The following is a 13,615-nucleotide window of genomic DNA, read 5'->3' as shown; positions in this document are numbered from 1 at the left end:
TAGTGATTGAGCTAAGGTTTCATCCAGCCTGACGGTGTCTGTTGAAGATCATAGACTCTTGCCTTATGCCATGAACCGAGCCCCTGTTTCACTAAAACTAAGATCAGTGGTTCACAAAGCATTTATCAATAGAGAAAATAATTACTCAAAAAGGCATTTCATGTTATCTTATAAAAATTGCATATGCATTAATTAACACTAGTCCATACCCTGTCGACGCATCCGTGGGGGTATATGCGCACATGATCTGGCAACCCGGGAGGCAGTTCATCCCATAGCTCGCGGGGCCATCCCACAGCTGGGCAGCCCCGTAACCATGGCGACATTCTTTTACACAAAAACACTAATAAACAGCTGAGATTTGGTGAAATAGAAAAACAGGCTTCGCTGTTCCGTGCACATGGTAATGGTCAATGGCTGTGTGCAAATTCAGATCAATTGCTCCAGCCACTGAGGAGAACCGGGCAGAACAAATTTTGGTCTCACCACTACAGACAGTTTCTCAAATTATAGGAGGATAGTCATGTTTTGTGCAATGCCCCCCCTCACCCACTGTAAGATAGAGTTCTACTTTGGTTCACAGAATATTGAACATCACCATAGCACATCTACAAGAATGTGGGACAACAGAGTTCCGTTCAAGCCATTTATTGTTCCGTTGCACACATGAGCATTTTATGATTGGGCAAGGAAGTGGTGAGGCTTCACGGTCATGGTTTTACACTATGAAAGATAGAAACACATGATTATTATACGTATAAGTACATATGTGCTATGTTCATTACACACACACACACACACACACACACACACACACACACACACACACACACACACACACACACACACACACACACACACACACACACACACACACACCTATCTATGAGTTTCAAGGCAAACAACACATAACCCACTAATTGCAACATGCAACCATGAACAAGTGAAGTGACGACTGAGACTCCAGGACATCACACAACGCAGAGATAAAGAATACACCGGTTACATATGTACCGGGCCACTAATGAGTTGTGAGTGAAGACAGGTGTGATTGGTGATGAGTGAGAGCAGGTGAGAGGGGTGGATCCAATCCATGGGAATAGGGGGAAGGTTGCTGACTAGATGACTCTTTTCTACACCCACCCTCAACTAACCTAAACCTCAGTAAAACAATGCCTAAACCTAACCTCAAGAAACACTTATTTGTAAAACTAAGAAATCCCAGCTTCCCTCGTACCCAGCCCCTGGTGGACTGTAAGGGCGCTTCATTATCTGACCATTCACAGAGCTCTCGGCTTCAATTTCATTCATTTTCCAGCCAACCAAAAAATCCCCCTTCGTTTCCCTTCATTTAACTTCCGCATTTCTAGCCAATGAAATCTTCCCCTCGTTTCCCTTCCGCCTTTCGAGCCAATGAAATCTTCCCCTCGGCTGATTTACCTGTTAGCCAATGAAAACCCGACCCTCACCCCTTTCCCCAGCCAATGAAGAGCTCCTCAACGGCGGCCATTGTTGTTTACATGGAGGCTAAAACTAATGCAACTAAATTAATTATTGGCACGGCAATAAAATAATCTAATAATCCGGTCTCTTGGTGCCGGTTAGACCCCATTAACATTTCGATTTTATGTTTTATATGTTTTTGATGACATTAAGACCTGGATTTGTATCTGTCTCACTGACTGTAATCTCTCAAGAACAGATTCTGCTCTGCGTTGGAATCTGTCGGTAGCCGTGTTGACAACCCGTGCGCATTGGTTTCAAGTGGGTGTGCCTTCAGATCAGGAAGCAGGCCGCGCCTTACCCAATAAAATTTAGTGGGCGGGATTCACGTGTCCGTCCACCCTTCCCCCCTCGAAACTAACCAAAACTAATTTAACAATAGCGTCCTCGGAGCAGACAAAACCACGGAAAGATATTCACATTTTAACTTACTCTTTCATCATAGAAACAAGTGGGCTTATAACCAAAACCATCCATGTTCTCTGGGAGAAGTGGTGTTAGTGTTCCGTGTAGAAATATTGTTAGTGGGAATGAAAACATAGTCGCACCAACCGGAATTGATGCGCTGAAGGCAGATACAAACCCCGTTTTCCTTGCGCACTGGTGTTACATTTGCGTCCTGCCAGACCCAACAGACATATAACAAACAGCAGAGGTCGCTGTTTTTCATTTTCAGTTGGGTCTGGCTACCCGAGACTACACTGACTGTGACAGCATAGGCTATTATGCTGCATTGGTCATGCAGCAGCAGCAGCATACAGGTAAGAGTGCCTTTTATTTTCCACTTAAACGCCACTAAACACATGTAACATTGTGTGTTTAAAACTGGCGGATTTTTTTTTGGTCAGCTTTGATCAAGGGAGGACCATGCTAACAAAATTTAGCGCGTTAGCATTGTCTATTTAAATAAGGTTTAAAGGCTCTGTGAGGCATTTTATAACATGGTAAAGCAAATGATTTTATGCTCAAACTATAAAAAGTGCTCCTTGGAGCACAGGTCTCCGCCAGGTCAGGAAGGTTATTGTGGTCCAGCAATGTTCGGAATTCGCCAACCAGGCTGGAATGTGAAAAATCAGGCGGATCGGACGGATCCGTCTTGATCACTTAACTAAAGAGATCATTTGTACTGATTTGCGTGATTTTTGGACGAAATTTGTAGGAGTAATAATCGCCCTCCTGGTGGCGCTATAATAGGGCAATGTTGAAAGGGTGGCATTGGTTCCTCAACATAGTGCGAATATGCGTGCAAAGTTTCACCGCAATCGGAAAAATGTCACGGAAATTGCATGCTGTGTTCATGATTTGAGGCATTTTGTTCAAAACGGAGCACTCCTGCAAACTTTGGAAGCCATTTTTAGCTAATCAGGATGGAATATGAAAAATCTGAAATACCTGTTTCGTTTGATGACTATAGAGATACTGTGTACCGATTCGCGTGACGTTTGGACAAAATCTATAGGAGTACTGTCAAAAAATGTGTTTTGCAAAAAGCGGCCTCCTGGTGGCGCTATAACAGGCGCTATAACAGGTTATTGTCTCCGCCATGCCTTACGGCCTAGCGGAAACAATAACCTGGTGAGTTGGTGAATACAGTGGATTCGTTTTTAGATCGACCTGGGATTGTGTACTGGGCTGTCTGTAACCTGCAGCTTGGGCTTAAAGCTAACGGGTACCGCTCATAATTCCGACATCCGACTACGTGGCTTCCGCGTGCGGTTAGGGTTAGGTATAGGGTTAGTAACCGTCGGAAAGGCAACATGTCGGCTTCCCGACATGTAACCAAAGCTAACAACAGTCCTTGTTAGACAAATGTAATGTTGCATAAACATACTCAATGATCACTATCATGCTCCTTAAAATGTTTAGCTTAGTTTAAGGGTCTGATTTGTTGAAAATAGCTGATCAACAAGCTTGTAGATCAGCTATTTTCAAATAGCTGATGTATAGGGTTTATAGTGGCTATAGCTGATGTTGATGCTATATAAAAAATACAAAATTAAAGTCCAGTCTGAGAATCACTGTGCTATTGTATAGTGTGATTACAGGTCAATCACTAAACACCGAAGGAGAGCTGTGTTTGTAAAGCCAGGTTATTCATATATTTTCATACATTTTCATGCAAGTATGGACATATGGTGTCAACGGGTGCAGTACGTTAGTCCGACAGCGCATTCCTCCGACAGCGCAGCGCTCCGACGTTTCCAATACTAAACCCGAACCAAACCCGCACCCTAACCCTAACCGCACGCGGATGCCATATAGTCGGAGAAAAGGTCTGTCGGATTAACGCATGCCTCCCGGTGTCAACATGGCAAAAAAGAGCTGGTAGTCGGTACACCTGGTTTCTGCTGGGAACAGGGTTCGATTCCCTGCAGCGCTGTGCTTACTGTTTCACCTTTGTCCTGTTGTGTATGTTTACATTAAATGTTAGCACTCAATTCACACTCTACACTTATTTGCATTTCACATCACATTTGATATTGTGTAAAATGATCTAAAACACAGCATGAGCACTTGTTACCAAGTCCAGAGCTCGATGAATGGGTAGCACTTTACAATAATGACCCGTTATAAAGCAGTTGTAAACGTTTATAAGTAGTTTGTAGACTATTAACAAATCATTAACAACCTGTTTGTTGACATTCGTAAATGATTACTAAAACCTTTATAACTACAGTTACAAATCATTTGTAAAGTATTAGTAAGTAGTGAACTATTCATGAATAAGCCATTTATATACATCTGTAAAAGATTATTAAATCATTTGTAACGACCCATTCTAAAGCATTTATAAACGTTTATAAGCAGTTTGTAGACTATTAACAAATCATTAACAACCTGTTTATTGACATTCGTAAATGATTACTAAAACCTTTATAACTACGGTTACAAATCATCTATAAAGGTATTAGTAACTATTCATGAATAAGCCATGTATAATACATCTGTAAATGATTATTAAATCATTTGTAACTGATGTTACATAATATATACAAGCTATTGGTAGCTTGTTCATGTTTAACATATGCTTTGTTAAACATTCCTAAAGTATCTATAAATCCTTAGTACATGTTATTATGTGCCCTATAGTAAAGTGAAGACAGTTCATCATTTACAACTGTCTGTTAATGTGTTTGTTCATGTTTAACATGCTTTGTAAAACATTCCTAAAATATCTATAAATCCTTTGTACATGTTATTATGTGCCCTACAGTAAAGTGAAGACAGTTCATCATTTATGACTGTCTGTTAATGTGGACTTTCTCCTTACCTGTTGCAAACTACCTGGCTTTCATGAATGCAGACACCAAACAATTACTAGAATTATCATTCATGTTAAGCAAATGATGCGTAAGACATTCGTAAAGAGTATGTAAACCATTTGCAGACGTTATCATGAGCCTGAGCCTAGTTGCTTCTTTTGGGCTTGTTTTCATAGACCTGTCCGCTTGTTTCTTTTGCAAAATCTGGCAACACACTGATTACCTGCATTACACCTGCAGTAGCCTACTAGGGAGGAAGTGAACAGTGATGCAGTTGCAGGCTGGACAGAAATATGTCTAATTCATGTTTTATGTGTTTTAACTGTCTTGTTGCAGGTGATCGAGGTAACATAAAATGGCTAATCTTACACACATGAAGTAGCATTATGACTAGGGGGTATTTTGATGGTGGCTGTTTGTATCCACAATGTTTGTTTTGATGTGTAGGCTAGTAATGTCCTCCATGCTTAGCAGTTTAGCTTAGCAGCTAAAGCTAACTTGCACTGGGAGGTGGTGACTGCAGAGGCTCCAAGCTGCTACTCTGTGATTCTGTTGTGATTAATTTCTTTGTTTAAATGTCAGTGTGTGTGCTGTGGCCAAGAGTTGCTACATTTTATATCTTAATAAATTGTTGTATACTTGTATACTATATAACGTTACTTTTGCCACTTTTTGATGTCACATGTTTTACTAATCACTGTTAAACATGAAATAATAATGCATAGTCTTCACTTTACAACAAGGCCCATGATAACGTTAGCAAATGGTCAACACACTCTTTACGAATGTCTTACGAATCATATATTAAACATGAAAGATAATTCTAGTAATTGTTTGGCATCTGCATTCATGAAAGCCAGGTAGTTTGCAACAGGTAAGGAGAAAGTCACATTAACAGACAGTTGTAAATGATGAACTGTCTTCACTTTACTATAGGGCACATAATAACATGTACTAAGGATTTATAGATATTTTACTCTACTCAGAGTCATAAGTTTACAAAATGTACTAAAGTACAGTGAACGTCTGTGCGGTTTGGCTTCATCACTGAAAATAACGTACATGTAAACTGATATAAAACTGCTGTCATGTGCAGTTGGGGTGAAGAAACACAACCATTTCACTCCTAATAATACCTATTTGATTTGACATCCTGACTTACTGCTGTAGCTGAGGCTTGAACCTGTTACCTGCGGCTCACTAGTCAGTGACTCTATCCATTCACCTACAGCTGTTTCTTTGGAATCTGTGGTTCTGAAACGTTTTGTTGTCAACCCCCCAAATTGACATGTATTTGGGCAGTGGACCCCAATGTGAAAAGATGTAGTGTCAGGGCCCCCCATGAAAAAGATTTATATTTATGCTGTAACACATTTTTTAAAAGTTATTTGTCTTGTTTGTTGTTCAAGTCAAAGCACCAGGAAGGCTGTACTTGTCAGCCATCTGTTAGCTCAATGGGTTGAGACGCAGTATTCATGATCCAGAGGCCATGAGTTCAAATCCCATTGATGTCATTCCTATGATTCTTTCCTTTGCAGACTGGCTTCCAGAAGATCAAGTGAAAACTACCAGGAAGGCTATATTTGTCATCCAACTGTTAGCTCAATGGGTTGAGACGCAGTATACATGATCCAGAGGCCATGAGTTCAAATCCCATTGATGTCTTTCCTATGATTCTTTCCTTTGCAGACTGGCTTCCAGAAGATCAACTGAAAAGTACCAGGAAGGCTGTACTTGTCAGCCATCTGTTAGCTCAATGGGTTGAGACGCAGTATTCATGATCCAGAGGCCATGAGTTCAAATCCCATTGATGTCTTTCCTATGATTCTTTCCTTTGCAGACTGGCTTCCAGAAGATCAACTGAAAACTACCAGGAAGGCTGTACTTGTCAGCCATCTGTTAGCTCAATGGGTTGAGACGCAGTATTCATGATCCTGAGGCCATGAGTTCAAATCCCATTGATGTCTTTCCTATGATTCTTTCCTTTGCAGACTGGCTTCCAGAAGATCAAGTGAAAACTACCAGGAAGGCTATATTTGTCATCCAACTGTTAGCTCATGTGTCCCCGGTAACTTGGGGCAACGGATAAATTGACTGATATTCTTCGTGATGCTTCCCTTTGCAGAATAACTTCTAGAAAAACAAGTTAAAACCACCAGGAAACCTGTAACTCTCAGTCAACAGCATAGCTCAACTGGTAGAGCGTCTGTCCAATAACATGACTTGACTTGACTTGAGTGGGTTCGATTCCCACTCGAGGCAAGTGTCCCCGGTAACTTGCTCGAGTGGGAATCGAACCCACTCAAGTCAAGTCATGTTATTGGACAGACGCTCTACCAGTCGAGCTATGCTGTTGGCTGAGAGTTACAGGTTTCCTGGTGGTTTAAACTTGTTTTCTAGAAGTTAGTCTGCAAAGGGAAGCATCACTAAGGATATCAGTCAATTTATCCGTTGCCCCAAGATACCGGGGACACTTGACTCGAGTGGGAATCGAACCCACTCAAGTCAAGTCAGGTCAAGTCATGTTATTGGACAGACGCTCTACCAGTTGAGCTAAGCTGTTGGCTGAGAGTTACAGGTTTCCTGGTGGTTTTAACTTGTTTTCTAGAAGTTAGTCTGCAAAGGGAAGCATCACTAAGGATGTCAGTCAATTTATCCGTTGCCCCAAGATACCGGGGACACTTGACTCGAGTGGGAATCGAACCCACTCAAGTCAAGTCAGGTCATGTTATTGGACAGACGCTCTACCAGTTGAGCTAAGCTGTTGGCTGAGAGTTACAGGTTTCCTGGTGGTTTTAACTTGTTTTTCTAGAAGTTAGTCTGCAAAGGAAAGCATCACAGTAAAGACACCAGTGGGATTTGAACTCATGGCCTCTGGATCATGTATACTGCGTCTCAATCCATTGAGCTAACAGATGGCTGACAAGTACAGCCTTCCTGGTAGTTTTCAGTTGATCTTCTGGAAGCCAGTCTGCAAAGGAAAGAATCATAGGAAAGACATCAATGGGATTTGAACTCATGGCCTCTGGATCATGAATACTGCGTCTCAACCCATTGAGCTAACAGATGGCTGACAAGTACAGCCTTCCTGGTAGTTTTCAGTTGATCTTCTGGAAGCCAGTCTGCAAAGGAAAGAATCATAGGAAAGACATCAATGGGATTTGAACTCATGGCCTCTGGATCATGAATACTACGTCTCAACCCATTGAGCTAACAGATGGCTGCCAAGTACAGCCTTCCTGGTAGTTTTCAGTTGATCTTCTGGAAGCCAGTCTGCAAAGGAAAGAATCATAGGAAAGACATCAATGGGATTTGAACTCATGGCCTCTGGATCATGTATACTGCGTCTCAACCCATTGAGCTAACAGTTGGATGACAAATATAGCCTTCCTGGTAGTTTTCACTTGATCTTCTGGAAGCCAGTCTGCAAAGGAAAGAATCATAGGAAAGACATCAATGGGATTTGAACTCATGGCCTCTGGATCATGAATACTGCGTCTCAACCCATTGAGCTAACAGATGGCTGCCAAATACAGCCTTCCTGGTAGTTTTCAGTTGATCTTCTGGAAGCCAGTCTGCAAAGGAAAGAATCATAGGAAAGACATCAATGGGATTTGAACTCATGGCCTCTGGATCATGTATACTGCGTCTCAACCCATTGAGCTAACAGTTGGATGACAAATATAGCCTTCCTGGTAGTTTTCACTTGATCTTCTGGAAGCCAGTCTGCAAAGGAAAGAATCATAGGAAAGACATCAATGGGATTTGAACTCATGGCCTCTAGATCATGAATACTGCGTCTCAACCCATTGAGCTAACAGATGGCTGACAAGTACAGCCTTCTTGGTGCTTTGACTTGAACAACAAACAAGACAAATAACTTTAAAAAAATGTGTTACAGCATAAATATAAATCTTTTTCATGGGGGGCCCTGACACTACATCTTTTCACATTGGGGTCCACTGCCCAAATACATGTCAATTTGGGGGGTTGACAACAAAAGGTTTCAGAACCACAGATTCCAAGGAAACAGCTGTAGGTGAATGGATAGAGTCACTGACTAGTGAGCCGCAGGTAACAGGTTCAAGCCTCAACTACAGCAGCAAGTCAGGATGTCAAATCAATTAGGTATTATTAGGAGTGAAATGGTTGTGTTTCTTCACCCCAACTGCACATGACAGCAGTTTTATATCAGTTTACATGTACGTTATTTTCAGTGATGAAGACAAACCGCACAGACGTTCACTGTACTTTAGTACATTTTGTAAACTTATGACTCTGAGTAGAGTAAAATATCTATAAATCCTTAGTACATGTTATTATGTGCCCTATAGTAAAGTGAAGACAGTTCATCATTTACAACTGTCTGTTAATGTGACTTTCTCCTTACCTGTTGCAAACTACCTGGCTTTCATGAATGCAGATGCCAAACAATTACTAGAATTATCTTTCATGTTTAATATATGATTCGTAAGACATTCGTAAAGAGTGTGTTGACCATTTGCTAACGTTATCATGGGCCTTGTTGTAAAGTGAAGACTATGCATTATTATTTCATGTTTAACAGTGATTAGTAAAACATGTGACATCAAAAAGTGGCAAAAGTAACGTTATATAGTATACAAGTATACAACAATTTATTAAGATATAAAATGTAGCAACTCTTGGCCACAGCACACACACTGACATTTAAACAAAGAAATTAATCACAACAGAATCACAGAGTAGCAGCTTGGAGCCTCTGCAGTCACCACCTCCCAGTGCAAGTTAGCTTTAGCTGCTAAGCTAAACTGCTAAGCATGGAGGACATTACTAGCCTACACATCAAAACAAACATTGTGGATACAAACAGCCACCATCAAAATACCCCCTAGTCATAATGCTACTTCATGTGTGTAAGATAAGCCATTTTATGTTACCTCGATCACCTGCAACAAGACAGTTAAAACACATAAAACATGAATTAGACATATTTCTGTCCAGTCTGCAACTGCATCACTGTTCACTTCCTCCCCCTAGTAGGCTACTGCAGGTGTAATGCAGGTAATCAGTGTGTTGCCAGATTTTGCAAAAGAAACAAGCGGACAGGTCTATGAAAACAAGCCCAAAAGAAGCAACTAGGCTCAGGCTCATGATAACGTCTGCAAATGGTTTACATACTCTTTACGAATGTCTTACGCATCATTTGCTTAACATGAATGATAATTCTAGTAATTGTTTGGTGTCTGCATTCATGAAAGCCAGGTAGTTTGCAACAGGTAAGGAGAAAGTCCACATTAACAGACAGTCATAAATGATGAACTGTCTTCACTTTACTGTAGGGCACATAATAACATGTACAAAGGATTTATAGATATTTTAGGAATGTTTTACAAAGCATGTTAAACATGAACAAACACATTAACAGACAGTTGTAAATGATGAACTGTCTTCACTTTACTATAGGGCACATAATAACATGTACTAAGGATTTATAGATACTTTAGGAATGTTTAACAAAGCATATGTTAAACATGAACAAGCTACCAATAGCTTGTATATATTATGTAACATCAGTTACAAATGATTTAATAATCATTTACAGATGTATTATACATGGCTTATTCATGAATAGTTACTAATACCTTTATAGATGATTTGTAACCGTAGTTATAAAGGTTTTAGTAATCATTTACAAATGTCAATAAACAGGTTGTTAATGATTTGTTAATAGTCTACAAACTGCTTATAAACGTTTATAAATGCTTTAGAATGGGTTGTTACAAATGATTTAATAATCTTTTACAGATGTATATAAATGGCTTATTCATGAATAGTTCACTACTTACTAATACTTTACAAATGATTTGTAACTGTAGTTATAAAGGTTTTAGTAATCATTTACGAATGTCAACAAACAGGTTGTTAATGATTTGTTAATAGTCTACAAACTACTTATAAACGTTTATAAATGCTTTATAACGGGTCATTATTGTAAAGTGCTACCGATGAATGTTAGGGACCAAAAAAAAAGTCACTACCAATTAACTTTAAATTGCCTGAAACGTACTCCTAACAGGTTTTTGGGGGAACACATTTTTTTTTGGCCTCCACACTTACTGATTTTTTCGGATTTAACTTCGTTTCGGTAGTGACACAATGGTGTCACTACCGAAACGATTTTTTTTTTACTAAGTCCAGAGCTCGATGAATGTTAAGGACCAAAAAAAAAGTCACTACCAATCAACTTTAAATTGCCTGAAACGTACTCCTAACAGGTTTTTGGGGGAACATTTTTTTTTCTTCGTTTCGGTACCGAAACGGAAAAAAGAATTACTAAGTCCAGAGCTCGATGAATGTTAGGGACCAAAAAAAAAGTCACTACCAATCAACTTTAAATTGCCTGAAACGTACTCCTAACAGGTTTGTTGGGGAAAAAAATGTACTAAGTCCAGAGCTCGATGAATGTTAGGGACCAAAAAAAAAGTCACTACCAATCAACTTTAAATTGCCTGAAACGTACTCCTAACAGGTTTTTGGGGGATTTTTTTTTCTTTTCGTTTCGGTAGTGTCACTACCGAAACGGAAAAAAATGTACTAAGTCCAGAGCTCGATGAATGTTAGGGACCAAAAAAAAAGTCACTACCAATCAACTTTAAATTGCCTGAAACGTACTCCTAACAGGTTTTTGGGGGAACTTTTTTTTTTTTTCATTTCGGTAGTGTCACTACCGAAACGGAAAAAAATGTACTAAGTACAGAGCTCGATGAATGTTAGGGACCCAAAAAAAAGTCACTACCAATCAACTTTAAATTGCCTGAAACGTACTCCTGACAGGTTTTTGGGGGGATTTCTTTTTTTTTCGTTTCGGTAGTGTCACTACCGAAACGGAAAAAAATGTACTAAGTCCAGAGCTCGATGAATGTTAGGGACCAAAAAAAAAGTCACTACCAATCAACTTTAAATTGCCTGAAACGTACTCCTAACAGGTTTTTTTGGGGAACAATTTTTTTTCGTTTCGGTAGTGACACTACCGAAACGGAAAAAAATGTACTAAGTCCAGAGCTCGATGAATGTTAGGGACCAAAAAAAAAGTCACTACCAATCAACTTTAAATTGCCTGAAACGTACTCCTAACAGGTTTTTGGGGGAACACTTTTTTTTTTCGTTTCACAGAGCTCGATGAATGTTAGGGACCAAAAAAAAAGTCACTACCAATCAACTTTAAATTGCCTGAAACATACTCCTAACAGGTTTTTGGGGGAACAATTTTTTTTTCGTTTCGGTAGTGACACTGCCGAAACGGAAAAAAAATGACTAAGTCCAGAGCTCGATGAATGTTAGGGACAAAAAAAAAGTCACTACCAATCAACTTTAAATTGCCTGAAACATACTCCTAACCGGTTTTTGGGGGAACAATTTTCTTTCCGTTTCGGTAGTGACACAATGGTGTCACTACCGAAACGAAAAAAAAAAATGACCAAGTCCAGAGCTCGATGAATGTTAGGGACCAAAAAAAAAGTCACTACCAATCAACTTTAAATTGCCTGAAACGTACTCCTAACAGGTTTTTTTGGGGAACAATTTTTTTTCGTTTCGGTAGTGACACTACCGAAACGGAAAAAAATGTACTAAGTCCAGAGCTCGATGAATGTTAGGGACCAAAAAAAAAGTCACTACCAATCAACTTTAAATTGCCTGAAACGTACTCCTAACAGGTTTTTGGGGGAACACTTTTTTTTTTCGTTTCACAGAGCTCGATGAATGTTAGGGACCAAAAAAAAAGTCACTACCAATCAACTTTAAATTGCCTGAAACATACTCCTAACAGGTTTTTGGGGGAACAATTTTTTTTTCGTTTCGGTAGTGACACTGCCGAAACGGGAAAAAAATGACTAAGTCCAGAGCTCGATGAATGTTAGGGACAAAAAAAAAAGTCACTACCAATCAACTTTAAATTGCCTGAAACATACTCCTAACCGGTTTTTGGGGGAACAATTTTCTTTCCGTTTCGGTAGTGACACAATGGTGTCACTACCGAAACGAAAAAAAAAAATGACCAAGTCCAGAGCTCGATGAATGTTAGGGACCAAAAAAAAAGTCACTACCAATCAACTTTAAATTGCCTGAAATGTACTCCTAACAGGTTTTTGGGGGAACAATTTTTTTTCCGTTTCGGTAGTGACACTACCGAAACGGAAAAAAAATTACTAAGTCCAGAGCTCGATGAATGTTAGGGACCAAAAAAAAAGTCAATACCAATCAACTTTAAATTGCCTGAAACATATTCCTAACCGGTTTTTGGGGGAACAATTTTTTTTTCGTTTCGGTAGTGACACTGCCGAAACGGAAAAAAAATGACTAAGTCCAGAGCTCGATGAATGTTAGGGACAAAAAAAAAAGTCACTACCAATCAACTTTAAATTGCCTGAAACGTACTCCTAACAGGTTTTTGGGGGAACAATTTTTTTTCCGTTTCGGTAGTGACACTACCGAAACGGAAAAAAAATTACTAAGTCCAGAGCTCGATGAATGTTAGGGACCAAAAAAAAAGTCAATACCAATCAACTTTAAATTGCCTGAAACATATTCCTAACCGGTTTTTGGGGGAACAATTTTTTTTCCGTTTCGGTAGTGACACAATGGTGTCACTACCGAAACGAAAAAAAAATTACCAAGTCCAGAGCTCGATGAATGTTAGGGACCAAAAAAAAAGTCACTACCAATCAACTTTAAATTGCCTGAAACGTACTCCTAACAGGTTTTTGGGGGAACATTTTTTTTTTCGTTTCGGTAGTGACACTACCGAAACGAAAAAAAATGCACTAAGTCCAGAGCTCGATGAATGTTAGGCACCAAAAAAAAGTCAC

General features: G+C 39.6%; 1 protein-coding gene across 1 annotated transcript in view; it reads right to left on the bottom strand.

Annotated features, from left to right (window-relative positions):
• The window catches only part of sult2st3 (sulfotransferase family 2, cytosolic sulfotransferase 3), a 340,324-nt gene that overhangs the window by 146,945 nt on the left and 179,764 nt on the right, over positions 1 to 13,615 (bottom strand). The window lies entirely within an intron of this gene.

Source organism: Gymnoscopelus microlampas (assembly GCF_963454915.1).
Source record: "Gymnoscopelus microlampas genome assembly, chromosome: 3".
Taxonomy (NCBI): Eukaryota; Metazoa; Chordata; class Actinopteri; order Myctophiformes; family Myctophidae; genus Gymnoscopelus; species Gymnoscopelus microlampas.
This window is presented reverse-complemented; position numbering and strand designations above follow the sequence as displayed.